Genomic DNA, 17,890 nt, shown 5'->3' with positions numbered 1-17,890 from the left:
AGCGGAAGCAAGATCGAAACCTCAATGATATATAACCGATAATTCCTTTTACAGTTAAATAACCAAATCGACGTTTCACATGAAAATATCAAAATATTACATAACTTCTGAACATCGTAATCATAGACAAAAACCTACGAAAACTAAACATAGCAGCTACATCTCGACGATATCCTTTCCCTTGGCGCTATTGTTTTCACCTAGAACGTTTGAATATTCTAGAGACATAGTCCAAATTAGATGCTGAATCATCTAAGTGAGAGTTCAAAAATATTTTCGTGAAGATATTCAAAATCATATATAAAACCGACAAATTCTGACATGCCCCATCCTAAGAGAATCCCACATAGCACTTAGCCCTAACCGGGGAAAATGCAATCTCTTTAAAGGCGACACGGCCCCATCACCCCATTGGCAAACACAATCCTACTTAAGAGGGACAACCTTGACACATGAACCCGGGAAATCACCCCATTGTCATTGTTAGGCATTACGCTCCTACTCAAAAACATTCCAAACCCAACGCAACTCTAGCCCCAAGAGTATCAGATTAGCACTATCCTCGGAAACAACGACACCTCAGTATTAATGATATTGCTCAAAGGAACCTGGGGTGGTGTCCACTCTCAGCCCCGCCACTTGAGCCAACAACCGGGGTGGTGTCCACTCTCAACCTCGCCACTTGAGTACCGTAGGATGAAGTCCGTCTCAGTCTCGTCCCAAGTGGGTCACATAGCATTAATCCTTGGCACGCATCCCGAGTGCTATCACTCAAGGGTTACGTTACAGGTTAACAACCCACGTCCCACATGGACAACACATAACATGCCAATGCCGAAAATCATAATATGCATATAAAATCAACATTTTAATGTATGCAATTTACCATACGAAATTCAATGCATGTGTAAATAATAGTTTGGACAAACCATCACAATAAATCAAGCCATAGGGATGAATACTCACAGTAGACCATTCACATGCCACAAACAAGTTTTTCCGGTAGAACCACTCATCTTTGACGCAACTCAAATTTTCTCAAAAAGCGCAATATGCCTCGATTCGCGTGCCTATCTCGAACTTTGCATGAGTCACTTCACCTCAAGCTTCAAGGCACCCTAAGCAACATATTTGTTCATGAAAGGATATCAATATCTATTTTCTCCAATTTTCTTCTTATTTTCTCCTATTTTTCTCTCGATAATTCCAAATAAATGCATATTCAAGCATTTTTCTAATTTTTTCTCCACAAAAATTCATAAAACAATATTTATAAGCCTCTGGAATTTTCTGGAAATTTTCCAGATTTTCTCCTATTTTCTCAAATTTTCATAATTACTTTTACTTGAGAAAATTTATTTCTTCTTGATTTCCTTCGAATCTCCTCCAATAAAAATCACCAAAACTCATAAAATAAATCCCTTATCATTCTAGAATTTTCTCAGAATTTTATAAAAATCTCTCCTATTTATTTTCCATTTACCTTTCTTTTCAAAAGTCCAAAATAATTATCTCCTCAAGAAATTTCCAAGATAAAAATTTATCAAAATAAACTATTAATTTTTTTTTGAATTTCTGGATATTTTTCCAGAATTTTATTTCCTTTAATTCTTATTTTTCTTGAAGTTTCTATATTTTTAGCATTTAAAAAATATAGAAAATACCTCCGTTCATCTTCTCTGGCGACGGCATACTGGAAAATCGAAGCGACGACACCAGGCTGCTCCTCTCCCTTAGTGGATCCCAATGGTACACCTCTTGGTCGGAAAAACCCACCGGAAGCCTTCCGATTTTGCCGAAAACAGCTCGTCCTAGCCACCCGCCACCGAACTCCGGCGAACCAAATTGACCTTCAATTCGAACTCCGATTGACACGAAACTTTCCAGATTAGTTGCCCATAGCCTCGCGACCAAAATCTCCTTATTAGATCTTTCGATCGATCACTCTACAACCCGATTTAAACATTCCCGCAATATGTATATATATATAGGCGGCCGAATGCATATATGCGAAAACACCCCCTATACTACTCCAAAAACTCTCAAAGTTTCCAGAAATGCTTCTCACAACCTGGGGAACAAAAGCCCCTTATTCCTGACCTCTGATTCGCTACCAAATATGAGAAATTCGAAGTAAAATGTTTGATGCAAACCCTCAACCAAAACTTGGCTATTTATAGCCAAATTTGTCTTTTTTTTTTACCAATCAAAGGCCGATGCTTTGCCCTTATGCGACTTTGACAAAGAACAGCTGCCAAATCTCCAGATTTTTCGACCAAATCCGCGGCCAGATCTATTATGCTTTGACAGATTTTTGAAAATTGCATTTTAGCCCATTTGAAACTTTCTTTTGCATTTTGGTGCTTATTCACAAGCCCCTGATCTTCCCAACACCATCACCAAGACCCACATGATTAATACTTCTTATTTCACCTTTGAAATTTCTGAAAAATTACTGTTTTGATCTCTCTCGGGCAAATTTAAAAAATTACACTTAAGTCTGGCTGATCGTTTTTACCCTAAATCCATTCGATTTAACCCAAAATCACTTAAGGGTTGTTCTATACATAAAATACTAGTTCTTGACATGCTCCGTTGAATTTTTGGACGTCTCTTACATCGATTCGATTTTCTCAGTCCGGTCGACAACTGTATCAAAAATTGTTCCTAATCCAATTTCTTTTATCACCAAAAATCATAATTTATTTTACTCGATGATACTATACCATTTTTCTTAATCATCTAGGGTCCGAAGTACTCCCTTCGATGGATTCAGTGATCTATTTTACTATCAAACCCACTTTTCGATATTTTAAATTCATCTAAATTATGTGGTGACCTCACACAGATATGGGGTATTACACAGATTCTTGTATTATGAATAAAGCAAACTCGGTTATGTACCATATCAGGTTTCGATTTTAACTTTCGCATTTATGATGATTACCTGTTTTAGCTTATTGAATCTTATTTTGATATGGTGAAAAGGTAGAACGAGATTGTCGGGAAATAATTTTTGTTGAGTTTATGTAAAAAAATATATATATATATATTCTCAAAATTCCTAAGTTATCTAACGCTCAGGAAAAGCGGAGTGTTACATCCTCCCCCATTTGGTATGCTATATCTCACACTCGTATTTCCTTCTTGCATTTGACTACTCTATACTTAGGCTAACTTAGGCATTGGAGGGCTTGCGCGGGGATCCTCACCTGTGCCCCAAACTGATATTCTTTTTTAGACAAGTCATTCATAACTAGGAGGGGTCATCCATCGCTGTCGCTCTATCCCGAGAGATTCATCAATCGCTGTCGCTACTCTCGGAAGAGTCATCTATCACTATCGTTCTATCCTGAGAGAGTCATCAATCGTTTCCGATAGTCATCCATAATTCAGACAATCCACACGTAAGTCATTCCAAATCGATTTTCTATTTATAAATTCATTATTGTAATTGAGTAATAATAAATAAAAAATAAAACAATTTATTCTTTGCATAATATATTTTAAACTACGTATTCAACTTCTTTTCTTTAATTTGATAATTACATTATAAGTAATAACTAAACAGAATTTCGAAGATGACCAACTTAATCTAACCGATTTTTTTACGATTTGGTTTAGTTGGGTTATAATATTTACTTTGAGTTGGTTTAGATTAAGACCCATAAAAAAATTGTTATATCAGGTTTGGGTCGAATCTCACAGAACTCAACCCACGTATATCATAACGGACAAAATTTGAAAAATTTAATAAATTCATAAAATATTTTATTAGTTGGAATTACCATGGTTGACCACATGATGTCGCTTGGGTTTTATAACCCACTAGCTTTTCTGATAAGTGCATATTATATTTTAAATATTTAAAAAATCTAATCGAATAATTAGATGTTTCAAAATGTGATGTATTTTTTTGTTATATTATTTAACTAAAGGCATTTTTGGGCATCTAATCTATTTCGGTGGTACATTAACTATAATATAATTGTTGTAGATGTCAAGAATTTTGTAGATAATAAAGTGGAGACGCACGCATTTGAGAGAAGGGTGAATTGTAGTCGCTATATAATTAGTGAAATGTCCTATGTTTGCTTTTTTGACACTAGATTTTGTGATTTACCTTATCTCCTCAATTGTGGAGTCAGCAGGGGAGGGACACTTAAAGGTGAGGGTGTCACCTTTTGAGATGCGAGTCAAATTATTTTAAATTTCTTATCCTACCAATTATTGGAACTCATTGACAGATATATTTATACTCTTTGTTTGGTTTTGATGTGTTTTTTTTTAATATATTACTTGATTAAAATATTAATCAGATATTTATTACTTACTTTTAAATTTAATAAACAATACATACACCTAGTCATCAACCATTATTTTATCAAGAGTGATGTTAACCGATTAATCAATAACAAATATTGTGTTGTAGCGTCTCATACCTTGTGTGTACTTAGGGGTTGGTATTCTGGAGAGAGTTTATTGAATCTATATGGCCTTCAACCTTTCTTTCTTTATACTTACTGAGTCTCTCGACTCACTTTGCTTTCCATCATTTTAGGTAGTGACAGCATGGGCCATGGCAAGTGAGTCATCTGTTAGCGACATAGTCGGTATGGTGTACAGACAGTTCCGTCAATCCCTGATGTCTGGGTAGGATTTACTCTATTATTTTGTACTGTATCAGGTCTTTTCTCGAATCTCGTGTATGTCGGTACAGAAGTTTGTATTTATTTATTTATCATGTAACCACTGTGCTAGCGGGGTACTCGTAGTGCATGCATGTGTTTAGCTTCGCTTCTGCTGTTCTTATTTTTGTGTATGCATGCTAGGGTAGTCTTTGTCTTGTATTTCATTATTTCTCCTTCCGTAAGTGTTCCTGATCGGGTAATCCGGGTGGTTGGGGATATCCAGGCGGGGTACTTACAAATATATTTTATTTTCAAATAATGTACATTTATTGTATTTTATTTGAACAATTAAATAATTCAATTAATTGATAATAAATGCATTTTATTTTGAACAATTTAATTAACCAATATAATTATCTGAATATTAAAAAACAAGATATAATAAACATAGATTTTATGTAAAAACAAAATATATTTATTATTTCTTAATTATGGGCTTTAACATTAACCTTTTATCAATATTATTTTGAAAATACTATGTTTAATAAACAAATTTGACGAACAAATCTCATAAACTAATAAAATTCATAATAATTTTATTTAAAATTAATAATAAGTTATCCATTATAATTTATGAATATAACATTTTCCATATTATTTTTACACAACACAAGAGTACAATACAATGGCATGGTGGCGTGTTTTTTTTAATAAATTATAATGTGTCACTACCCCTTTTTATCTAGTTGACTGGAGAACGAGCATACAGTGGTTTGAAAGGCATGGCTTAGAGATAACGCCCAAAACTATATTCATGGCTAAATTTATATTTTTATTATGTAATTTAATGTGTAAAAAAAATAAAATGAGCTAATAAAATGCACATCACACTTTGTTTAGATCGAAGTAAATGAATTAAATTGATTCAAACATACAGATTAAGGAGTGTAATCGAAATAATAAAAAAATTTAATTGCCACACGAATAAAATATCAAATTATAATGATTAAATTGATTCAAAATTTAAAGATATAATTAAAATAAAAAAATTTAAATAGTCACAAAAAAAAAACATAAATGTACATAAGTCAAAAATATAGGTTTGGTCCCATATTTATGAGTCACATAACAAAAAAGGATTTAGTGAAAATTATACTTAGGTCATCTCCATTGATCATATTATTCCTAAATTCTCTAGAGGTGAAGGAAAAGCTGGCCTTAATTTGTTTATTACTCTCCTCTCTTGCTATTTTCTAAAGTTCAAGTACTAATTTAATTCATAACAAATAATGATTGGTTGTGAAAGTTGTTTCTTTATATAAAAAAAGAAAACAACAAAATGATGTGATTGGAAATTCTATACTGAACTCGTTGTAAAGTAAAATTTACTCTATCAGACTAAATTTGCTTTGCTAGAAGGTCACTCACCAACCCAACATTAATTAATTTACTCTTAACAGACTAAGTAATTAATGACATACCATCAATGGGTGCAGGCAATATTATATATTAAAAATTTGTGGTTATCAAACAGGTGTCCCAATCATGCACCCACCCTAATCTTGTGACAACACATCAAACCCTTTAATTAATTAAGCCAAATGGAACACAAGAGCGGGATATCCAGTTGCCTGTTGGCTATGCAACTGACTTCTAGCAGATAGGATATATGTATAGAATTCATCATGTTCATTACAAGGCAATTAACTTCCTTTCAGTTGTCCTTTATGAACATCTGGAATTGATGCTGAAGCTAGTCTATCTCTGGGTTAATGGTTGGCCCAAGTTGTTGAGAAAATGTAGTCTTGTTTCATTAATTATATATATATATATATATATATTTGCTTAAAGGCCTAAGTTTGAAGAACGACTTGTATAATAAGGACTCAATCCTCTTACTAACAAAAGGGCTCAATCCCCTTCACCTTCTTCGTTTGATGTTGCCGGCCACGAACACTGATGATCGATCGATGGCTCACAACGGCCACCATCGATGACCCATCGGTCATCCCCAAAAATAGAAGAAGCCGTGGCCATGGTGAACAGATCAAGCCATAGCCGTCGTCTTTTTTCCATTAATGGCGACTATGGAGGCAGTCGTTCGACGACCCACGTCGAACCTATGACGGAGAACAGAAGATAGAGGCATCGGCCATGGTGGAGCATTCATAGTAGCGAGCCAAGATCCACTAAAAATCGGCCATCGACCTACTACTGGGAGTGACCATGGCGGTCACCTTTGACGGGGAAAAACAACCGACCTTTGGCCATGGCAAAAGGTAAAGGGTCTCGGCCACGACGTCATTTATCACGACCATGGCCATTTCAACCTCCAGCGACAGATCTCCCACTGACCGCGACATACGCGACTGCTGGGGATAGCCTTAGCCACCGATCGTGACGAACACGGCCTCCTCCGACGGTGCCTCAACCATCGTGAGGCTGACTGAGGAGCAACAAGCCCAGCAGCCATGACAAACATGGCCGCTGGGGACTGCCTCGGTTATGTCTGTTTTGCAGGCAACGGACAGAAAAATTTTATGCAAAAATATCACGAGCTTCAAATACGTGACTGGATTAATGCAAACAAATAGACCAAAAATTATTTCACACAGAATAATACGTTACTGATTTCACACAGAAAATAATTTTACGCCTAGAAATATCACAAGTTACAAAAACTCTAGAATACAATTGGTCAATCACAACGATATAGACAAATAAACAATGGCTCTGATACCACTGTCAAACTTTTGAATAAATAGCAACCAGTATGTAAAATACTTGTATCGCAGCGGAATAATAGGATGTGATTTTCCTAACAACCTTCGTGGAAGAAAACTATAAAAGCTTTCTTATGCGTCCACCTCTTGTCTGCCCAAGACTCGAATGGTGATGCCGAAGATAGTATATGAGCGATCAAAAACTGATTCTAATTGTCATTATTTTTCCATTAAATTCTATGTTTATTTATAGGTATCACACAAATATAGATATATAGATATATCTTTATAGAAATCTGAATTAGATTCAAATTTCAATTACTTATCCCATTATATTGTTAAAATTTAAATATTAATGAATTTGAAACAAATTCATAATATTTATCTTATTATTAGGAAATTTATCCCAATGTAACCGTAATTTTAACAAAAATAAAATAAATTATTTAGTAATTTTCAAATTATTGTGATCAGCTACGTCCTAAAGATAAAATCTAATGAATTATTTGACACTCGTCCTAAATTTAAGCTACTTTCATAAAAATATCAAAATCATCTTGGTGAAATCAAAAGGTAAGTATTTTATCACAAATAGTCAACCATAGATATGTTACTGAAGTAATAGGCTTAGATAGGACATGCCTTACCTGTGTTGAAGCTACCTTGCTTACACAAACACGACCACGGATTATATCTAACCATCTTCGTTTGGCCCATCACCTGTTTGATTGAATGTCTCAAAGAGGATTTTGGTTTATGATTTTCCAGCTTTTGGGTAGATAATCTCATACTCTTAAGATTGTCGTCTTTGGAGGGTCCCCGCCACTCGTGTCCTCAATTTGAATAGAGGAGGTAAATTGCAGATAGAGATTTTGTCTCACTACGTAGTGCAAGAAATCGAATTCACGATTTATTGGTACGAATCTTAACTTATCGTGGTCCAACCATTTAACACGTGTCTTAGGAGCGATAATTTCATACTCTTTTCCCTTCATCAGAAAGAATTGCCCTATTTGTTACGCTAGTTTTGTAATATTTCATCAATATTTATTTAAAAGACAGCTTATAAACAATGTGACATTGATAACTAGTCCTTTAGTCAACTGTCGGGTAGAATTATAATTCTAATCCAACTTAAATGGGATTGATTTGGAATGATTCTACTGCTTGTTAATTTGAATCTTCGTTTAAAATGTAGAATTGGTTCAGATTTTTAAGTTTAATTGGAAGTACCCATAACCTCCTACATAAGGGATCACTTGCCATCTTGCCATTATCGCCAAATTCAAGGTCCACTTCTTTGACAGCACATGCTACTGGCAGTTAGAATGTGCCCTATTCATGATATATTGCAAGATCTTTGCATTAGGGAGGCTAGGGAGATCAACTTTATTGAGACTATCAATGATGTAACCATTTATGATCTTTTCCTTATAGCACGCAGAATCACTACCCAAGTAACGTTGGTGGCTGTGTTTTTACTTTCTACACATTATCCTTCTTCCAAGCTTCGTACTATGTTGTGTTTCAGTGGAGGCTTGGAAAAATTAGGAACGAACCAGGTTAAAATCTTATTAGAGGGCAGAAAAAATTTCAAGGTCTTTCCCAAATGAAGTTGTCAGTTTCAAACACTCGCATCACCTTGAATTGGGAGAACGGAATAGATTAGAACTTCCTTACACCATAAGCAATTTGAAAGTTTGCTGACCTTAGATCTTCGTAAATCCTACTAAGTCATCCTCCCTAATGTTATCTGGAAAATGAAGCAATTAAGACATATATATTCTCTTACCTGTTAGATGTATGGCTCCCTTAGTCTGTGGGGTCAACTTGGATAGGTTCCATCCAATTGAATTTTCTTTACAAAACCTGCAGACCCTCGATGGACTGCCTACCAAAGGTTTTGAGCCCTATTGGTTACAGAATTGGAAGTCAATCATACTACTGAGCATATCATTGAGATATTGTTAGGTACAAGCCTCCTGTCACAGAGTCTAGAAGTATTGCATTTACTATTGCTGAACTATAGCAAATCCGCTATTAAGTGCGGGAGGATTTACCTAATTTAGATCAACGTTGGATCTTTCTCAATATGCAAATCTTGGTAAGCTACATGTGCAGCAGCACATAGTTGATTGATTTTTCACAACATGATAAACTGCCAGCATACCTCACAGACCTTAGCCTTCGGTATACTAGACTGAAAAAAGATCCAATGGAGACTTTGAAGAAGCTACGTAAACTTAAGATCCTTATTTTAGGAAAGAGTTCATCCCATGGGGAGGTGATGGTCTGCTCTGGAGAAACTGATAGCTTTACTTCTTCAGTTATGCTTCCAAGAAAACAACTTACAAGTAGATATTCCCATGACTACAATCGTGTACTGATAGTTCCATGCTTTACTTGAATTTGTGTCTCACAAGTGGAAGCATTATACAAACAATGAAAACATAGCTCTTGATTCTTGAAACTGCTTGCTTCTCAATCTATTCTCTTGCGATTGTCACTTTCATGAATGTTCAACAAGTTTGAAGAGTCTGATGGTGTGTCTTGGACTTAGTAATGCTCATTCAGTTGATCAATGTTATTGCACATGGATATTCTTTTACTATTGGATTCAAAATCTCTTCTTCAAACAAGTTATAGATAAACCTGCAAGAGCTACCAGACCCTGAAATAGGCCTGGCCTTGTGATGGATATTGGTTTTGGTTCACGATTGGATTCCTTTACGTCAATATGCTAGTTGTTATAGCACATGCTACTGAGCCCCAGCAGAGGAATTTCATTTCAATGATGGCTTATGGCCACTCCATTTCGGCTCTTGGACGATGAATTTCGTATGTACTAACGGTGTTGTGTTTTATCTTGGAACAGCTTGCTGCTGCTCAATGGATCTACTTTCTTCTGATATTTTTAGAGCCACAATTGATTTCCATTGATTGCTCGTGAGAAGGCACCCATCTGTCCTGTAATTTGGTCGTATGGTTGCTGTGTAACCTACAGCACAAGTGTGGCGTCAACTTGATACGCCATGATACAAAAAGATAAAATTAATTAAATCAATTAATCAACCAAAATGGAAGGAAGGAGAAGAAAGTTTGCGAAATCCTCGCGGCCCAATAGACCCCCAAAGGATCGTGGCTGTCGAATGGCCCGCGGCTGTGAAAGACCTACAGTGTCATGGGCTTGCAGCCTCTCTGTCCATCGAGGTACACAGGAAGATTCCCTGCATAGCTTAAAGTATTCTTTTGAATATGAGAGGTCCCGCACAATGCGTAAACCAGATAATTTCGATAGTTGAAAATGTTTTTAGAAAAAAGATAGACATTCATTCATAAGAAATTTTATCTCATAAAAGGGCAAGATAAACGTCATCTATAAAAGATAAATATTAGTCACAACAATCTTAGTTCAAGTAATTAGGATTAATTAAGATAAATATTATCTACAACAATCATAATCTTAAGCCACTCTAGATTACTCCATATTTCTCTATAAATACGCATGCATTTATTCCAAAAAAGATACATCTCTGAAATTGGTGTAAATACTACTCTTAAGTTTTTCTTATTATCAGTATCTAATTTAAGCATTAGAGTGTTTGCGCGGAGACCCTCCTCGCGCCTTCTGACAATTTTCTTTCTTGCAAACTTAGGCAATTCGACGACGATGTATCTTAACAACTAAATTCATTATTATATATTGATAACAATAAAACTCATTGTTGAAAATCGTCTTCTTCTTCATAGCCATCTCTAAGAACTTGCTCATACGATGAAGTTGATAGAGAAAAATATTAATTAAAGTGGATATATAGTTTAATATTTTTTGTTAATCAAATAAAACCTCAAATAATAATAACGTTAAAAGATAACAAAAATAGAGTTATAGGTATCATGATTATAGATCGGGACACGCTGACACGCTCTTTTAAAAATAGAAATGCCTTCTCTTACATTGAATATTATTCCAAAATGCAATGATCTCTCCAAAGATTCTTGTATAACTGTTAGACAGTTGGCATTTTAGTTCCAACTTACTGTTTTTCAGTTTGTTATTTTAGTCATTTTCTCATTTGACTTTGTCAAAGTTAGTTGCTTAACTATCTAATCTTAGTGGATGATAGTGGCTGTTAGTGGCAGTTCTTTCTCAATTTGTTTCATCCACTCTGTGATTGTGGCTGCTAGGTGGCTACTAGATAGGAAAGTTTGTTATTTTTTACTTGTATAAATTCTACAGTTTGAATGAATTAATGATGTTGGAATTTTCAAACATTTGGTCTACAATTCTGAAACTACAGTTGTTCCGTTTCAACCTTCAACAGTGGTATCAGAGCCACAGTTGATCTTATAGGACCAAAAACAATTTTTTTAACCTCCAAAAGAAATGGCATCTAGCAGCCTACCTTTAAATCCACTTATCATTTTCACTGGTGAAAACTATCATGTTTGGTCTGTGAAGATGGAAGCTTTTTTGGAAGCCTATGACCTCTAGGAAACTGTGACTATGGACATGCCTATACCTCCTTTACCAGCAAATCCCACTTTAGCTCAAATCAAACACAACGGTGAGGAAAAGGCAAAAAAAAATCCAAGACTAAGTCACTTATTCAGAATTCTGTGGTAGATTGTATTTTCTACAAAATTATGGCATGTAAAACTGCAAAGGAGGCTTGGGACAGGTTGAAAGAAGAATACCAAGGCAGTGATAGAGCACGCGAAATGCATGTGTTGAACCTGAAAAGAGAGTTTGAGTCTCTGAACATGCAAGAGGATGAAAAATTAGTAAGTATGCAGATCGAATCTCTTTGATTGTTAATAACATCAGATTACTTAGTGAAGATTTTGCAGACAAAAGAATTGTGGAGAAAGTTCTTATGACTCTTCCTGAGAGATTTGAATCCAAAATTTCCTCTCTTGAAGAGTCCAAGGACCTTAGCAGCATCTCATTAGTTGAGCTAATGAGTGCTCTTCAAGCACAAGAGCAAAGAAGGACTCTAAGACAAGATAGAGTCATTGAAGGTGCTTTTTCTATGCATAAGCAACAATTTGGAAAAGGAAAGAAGCAGATTTACCAGCAGAATAAGGGTAAAAATGGAAGTGGCAGCAGCAGTGAAGGTTCAAAACAGAAGAATTTTCCACCCTGTAGACACTGCAAAAAGACCACACACTTGGAAAAATATTGTTGGTGGAGAGTTGATGTTGTGTGTGGCAACTGCAAACAGATAGGGCACATTAGCAAGGTCTGCAAAATAAAGAACAAAGACTCCAAATCTCAACAAGCACAACTAGCAGATGTAGTAGATGCTCAGGAGGAGCAGCTCTTCGCAGTTTCTTGCTTCTCAACTAATGATTCCTCTGATGGTTGGCTCATTGATAGCGGTTGCACACATCATTTGTGCAATGATGCTGGTATGTTCAGAATCCTTGATGAAACTTACAAGTCCAAAGTAAAGATGGGCAATGGAAAATTTCTAGAAGTCAAAGGTAGAGGCTCAGTAGCGGTTTCAACAAATTCAGGTATCAAAACTATTCTAGATGTTCTGTTCATTCCTGACATTAGCCAAAATCTATTAAGTGTTGGACAGATGCTTGAAAAAAACTGCTTACTTCACTTTAAGGATCATAAATGCACCATTTTTGATCCATCTGGAGAAAAATTACTCTGTGTAAAGATGAAAAACAGGAGTTTTGCTGTTAATTGGGGGAAAGCTCCTGAGTGTGCTTTTTCCAATACCACACAAAGTGTTTCAAATCTTTGGCACAAGAGGTTTGGGCATTTCAATCAAAGAAGCATATTAGAGATGAACAAGAAAGAGCTGGTTGAAGATATGCCTGTTATCAACATCAATGCTTAAATATGTGATACTTGTCAGCAAGGCAAAGAAGCAAAATTGCCATTTCCAAAAAATCAAGCATGGAGAGCCAATAAGAAACTTCAACTCATACACACTGACGTGTGTGGTCCTATGAAAATAGCCTCTTTAAGTGGTAACAAATATTTTGTTCTCTTTATTGATACTACACCAGGATGTGTTGGGTTTACTTCGTCAAACTCAAGAGTGAAGTCTTTACTATTTTTAAACAATTAAAGCTTTTGTAGAAAATCAATGTAGTCTCAAAATCAAAGCATTGAGGTCTGACAATGGTGCTGAATATACCTCTGGTCAGTTTGTTGAGTTCTGTAATAGTGTAGGCATTGAACATCAACATACAACACCATACACACCACAATAGAATGACGTCTTTGAGAGAAAAAAATAGGACTGTAATGGAGATGGCTAGGTGTCTCTTGATTGAAAAAAAGATGCCGAATGAATTCTGGACAGAGGCAATCAATACCTCTGTCTATTTGCTGAATAGACTACCCACAAAAGCACTGCAGAATAAGACACCATATGAAGCATGGTGTGGCAACAAACCATCTGTGCAACATCTCAGAATCTTTGAAAGCATTTGTTACTATCAAGTACCAGAACCAAAGAGAAGCAAGTTGGACAACAAAGCTCAGAAAGGCATTTTCATGGGCTATGGGTCATTAACTAAAGGGTATAGGATTTTTTGCTTGCAGACAGAAAAAATTATCTTGTGCAGGAATGTGAAGGTTGATGAAGCAGCAATCTGGGATTGGAAAAATCAAAAGAATGTACAATCTGATTTTTTTAATGAGCAACCTCATCTTGCAGCTGATGAACTGGTAGATGAATTACTAGTGAGGGGCACTAGGACTTTGGAGGACATCTATCAGAGGTGTAGCTTGGTTATCATTGAACCAACAAGCTATGCTGAAGCACAAGACTCTCAAGAATGGAGGAGAGCTATGCAAGTTGAACTGGATATGATCAACAAGAATGGAACACGGTAGCTCGTTGATAGACCTACAAATCAAAAGATATAGGAGTTAAGCGGGTCTTCAAGACTGAACTTAACCCTGATGGCTCAATTTGCAAACACAAAGCAAGACTTGTGGTAAAAGGCTATGCTCAACAGTATGGTGTGGACTATCAGGAAACTTTTGCTCCAGTAGCAAGGTATGACACAATCAAACTTCTTCTTGCATTAGCAGCTCACAAATCCTGGTAGATTCATTAGCTTGATGTCAAATATGCTTTCTTGAATGGTTTCCTTGCTAAAGAAATTTATGTAGAGCAACCAGATAGATTTGCAGTTCTTGGTAAAGAGGATCAAGTTTATCTTCTAAAGAAGGCCCTGTACGGCCTAAAACAAGCCCTAAGGGCCTGGTATGAAAGAATGGACAGTCATCTCATTCAACTTGGCTTCAGCAAAAGTAAAAATAAAGCTACATTATATGTGAGAATCACTGATGGTGTGTCATGACCCAAAATCTGATATGTCATGACTGGCACTAATCCCTAGGCCCAGCGGCCCCACAATGGACTAGTAAACCTCTTCTCTAGCTTGATTTGAATAAAACGATACTACTGACAAGATATAGAACACGAATAATATACCAATTCACCTTCTAACATAATATCTCAATATTCCATATATAACAGCTGTAAAAAATAAGAATATCTATCACACTGCTGTCATAAATACATGTCCGATCCCGTATCTCGGGCCCTTGGCACAACTATGTGCCAACAAAAATAAAGGATAAAACATCAGACTCTACAATACATGTATGTCTCCACAGAGCATCCTATATCACATCAGGGTTCAAAAGAGGGTCTGATATCATACCAGAAAATCTGCTGAACCAATAATCAAAAGAAGAATTCCCTGAAAATATTTTTAATAAAAAGGGGTGAGTCTTGTGGACTCGCGAGTATAAGGTATGTCATGCCCACTAGGAGAGTATACAATAAAATGCTAGGATGATCATCATGAGTACAATAACATAATAACGATATAAACAGCGAAAGTATGAACCATAAGTTTAAATAATTTGAAGTTTCAAAGGAAAACATAGTGTAGGAAAAATAGGTGCCTAAAGACAACCCCCATAAGTTGTTCCCTAACCACCTAAGTCCCCTATACTTTTGTATGATATGCATGCACTGATTCTGAGGACACACTAGTAGAAACTGGCCTAATGCCTATATACACATGCACACAAGTATATATATTGGCACATACATCATCATCACACAATATCACCATAATGGCCCACGTGATAGAAGTGCTGAAACATACTATTTGTGTCTCTCATGGCCTTGACATGCTAAGCCTCACAGTACCATGATCTTTTCCTGTTGTGAGTCACCAGGGAATTTACTAGATAGTTCTCTAATAATAATGCAAATGATACCCTAATTTATGCACAAGTCATAATCATTTATCATTTCATGTGGTGTCTAAAATACACCATATCATGCAATATTTAACATTCTCAAAACAAGAAATCAATTAGGGTATCTTTCAGCTTATGTCTCTCCTAGTAGGATGAAAATATTTCATGCAAGTTAGAACATTTAAGAGTATTTTTCTATGATCCGCGTATAGAAATCATTTACAAGTTATGCATAGAACAATTTATATACGTGCATAAAAATATGGTAAACATAACATATCCTGTCTACTCGCCTGGGAAATGATGACTCAAGTCCGAGTCTGGGGAGAAGATCGAACAAAGTCCTGAGAATCCGAGCCTACAATAAATAGAATGGGGTGGTCACATTTAAGTAACAAGAGTATGACAAAATGAAATTATCGAAAATCCTAACCATTACTTAACACCCTGAATTGATTATTTTATACCTTGGCTCGCGCAATATTCAAATCTGGCGTCATAGAATTCGTTGAGCTAAGCCATAGACTACGTCATCATGTCTCGCCTTGCTTGCTACGCGTAAGTGTATAGCGAAACTACACACCTACTTACAGGCTGCAATAACATAATATATATATATATATTTCTATATTTACCCATAAACTAGTTTTCTTTTAATATAGATAATATATTTTTTATCTAAATTCCTCTTTTATCAAAAATACATATATATTTATATTTATAACTAAATTGATAAATTTTCTTAAAAAACTTAATAATTAATTAATATTTTAATAAATGGTTTAAAAGGATTAAATTGCAATAATCTAGCCTCAGAATAGAAGGAATCCATCAGAAATCAGGATTTAAAATAAACCCATGTCATCATCATAGGCTAGCCTAGAACGTACTCGGGGTCAGTCTTACTCGGTCTTGAGTCATCTAATAGGGCTTCGTCCTTAGGACTCCGACCAACAAAATGACTCGCCAATCATATCGCCAATTCTAGGAGACCTAAAGAGAACCCAAATTAGACCAATCTCGATATCCTGAGTAGAACCAACCTAACCAAGTCATCCTAGGTCCACGGATAAGCGACAAGGGAGAACAAGTCGAGTGGGCCAACCCAAGGGCTACCACGACTGGGCCAGTCATGCCCAACGCATTGGGCCATCCTATAACCTAATCGGGCCCTGCCATCCTAGGCCAAAACCTAACCCGACATGCCCAACCCCAAAAACCCTCATTTCCTTCTTCTTTATATTTTATTTATTTTTATTTTCTTTCCTTTTATTCTTTTTCTTTTCTTTTCCTTTTCTTTCTTTCTTTCCTAGCAAACTGCCACCGCCGGCGACCACCGTCGGCCGGCCAAAAATGGCCGATCAATATACCGATACGAAGCCCTCGCCACGAATAACAACATATCTCAACATGAGACCCATCGGATGGTTAAATCTTAATAGATCTAAGAATTAATTTTTGGCCAAAATAAGGGCAAAATTTGGCCATTGTCGTTCGCCGGCCGCCGGCCAATTTTTCAACGATCGGAGACTACCCCGAGGTGCGCAGCACCAAGGAGTGCAACATACCCAAAAATGAGAAAGATCGGACGGCTAGATCTTCGTAGATCTAGAGTCAAACTCTAGGCCAAAATGGACAAATACACTGCCAACGTCGCTGGCCACCGTGGGCGGCAATTTCCAGCGATCCAAAACCGCCACCCAACACCCTCAAGCAAACCGACCAACATATCCAAAAATCAAAGAAATCCAACGGTCGGATCTTCGTAGATCTAACCTCAAACATCCGGCCAAAAACCCCATCGCGCCTCAACCCACATTTCATGAAAACAACAAGAAAAACCGAGAAGATGAAGCCTAAATACTTACCTCTTTGTAGATCGGGGGCGCTTTAATGGTAAAAATGAAGTCGGATCGAAGATCCAACCGTTCGATCGCTTGGAATCGACGAAAATCCGAGAGGGAGCAAAAGAGAAAAATAAGAGAGAGAGAGAGAGAGAGAGAGAGAGATTAATTCTGTTTGGGGGGGGCTGCTAAGCGCCTTCCCATTTTTTTTATATTTTCCATTTTTTTATTTAATTATTATATATATAATTTAATTAAATTAATTAATTTAGTTTTTTTTTTTTTTTATCTTTACATGGTGAGTCCTTAGTTGTTTCAATTTATGTTGATGACAAGCTTGTAACAGGAAGCAAAATTGAACTAATCCAAAAGTTCAAGAATGAAATGAAGATAGTCTTTGAAATGACTGATCTTGAAGTCATGAAGTACTTCCTTATC

The 17,890-nt window shown here is 36.1% G+C and overlaps 1 long non-coding RNA gene across 1 annotated transcript; it reads right to left on the bottom strand.

Annotated features, from left to right (window-relative positions):
* Positions 1-15,901: 15,901 nt before the first annotated feature.
* On the bottom strand, positions 15,902-17,655 carry LOC127806319 (uncharacterized). The gene is made up of 3 exons (XR_008024404.1): positions 17,477-17,655; positions 16,076-16,202; positions 15,902-15,966 (listed from the first exon to the last, which is right to left on the bottom strand). It is a non-coding gene; the product is annotated as an uncharacterized LOC127806319 (long non-coding RNA).
* Between the last annotated feature and the right edge of the window lie 235 nt (positions 17,656-17,890).

This window comes from Diospyros lotus, chromosome 7 (assembly GCF_014633365.1).
Source record: "Diospyros lotus cultivar Yz01 chromosome 7, ASM1463336v1, whole genome shotgun sequence".
NCBI classification, from domain to species: domain Eukaryota; kingdom Viridiplantae; phylum Streptophyta; class Magnoliopsida; order Ericales; family Ebenaceae; genus Diospyros; species Diospyros lotus.
This window is presented reverse-complemented; position numbering and strand designations above follow the sequence as displayed.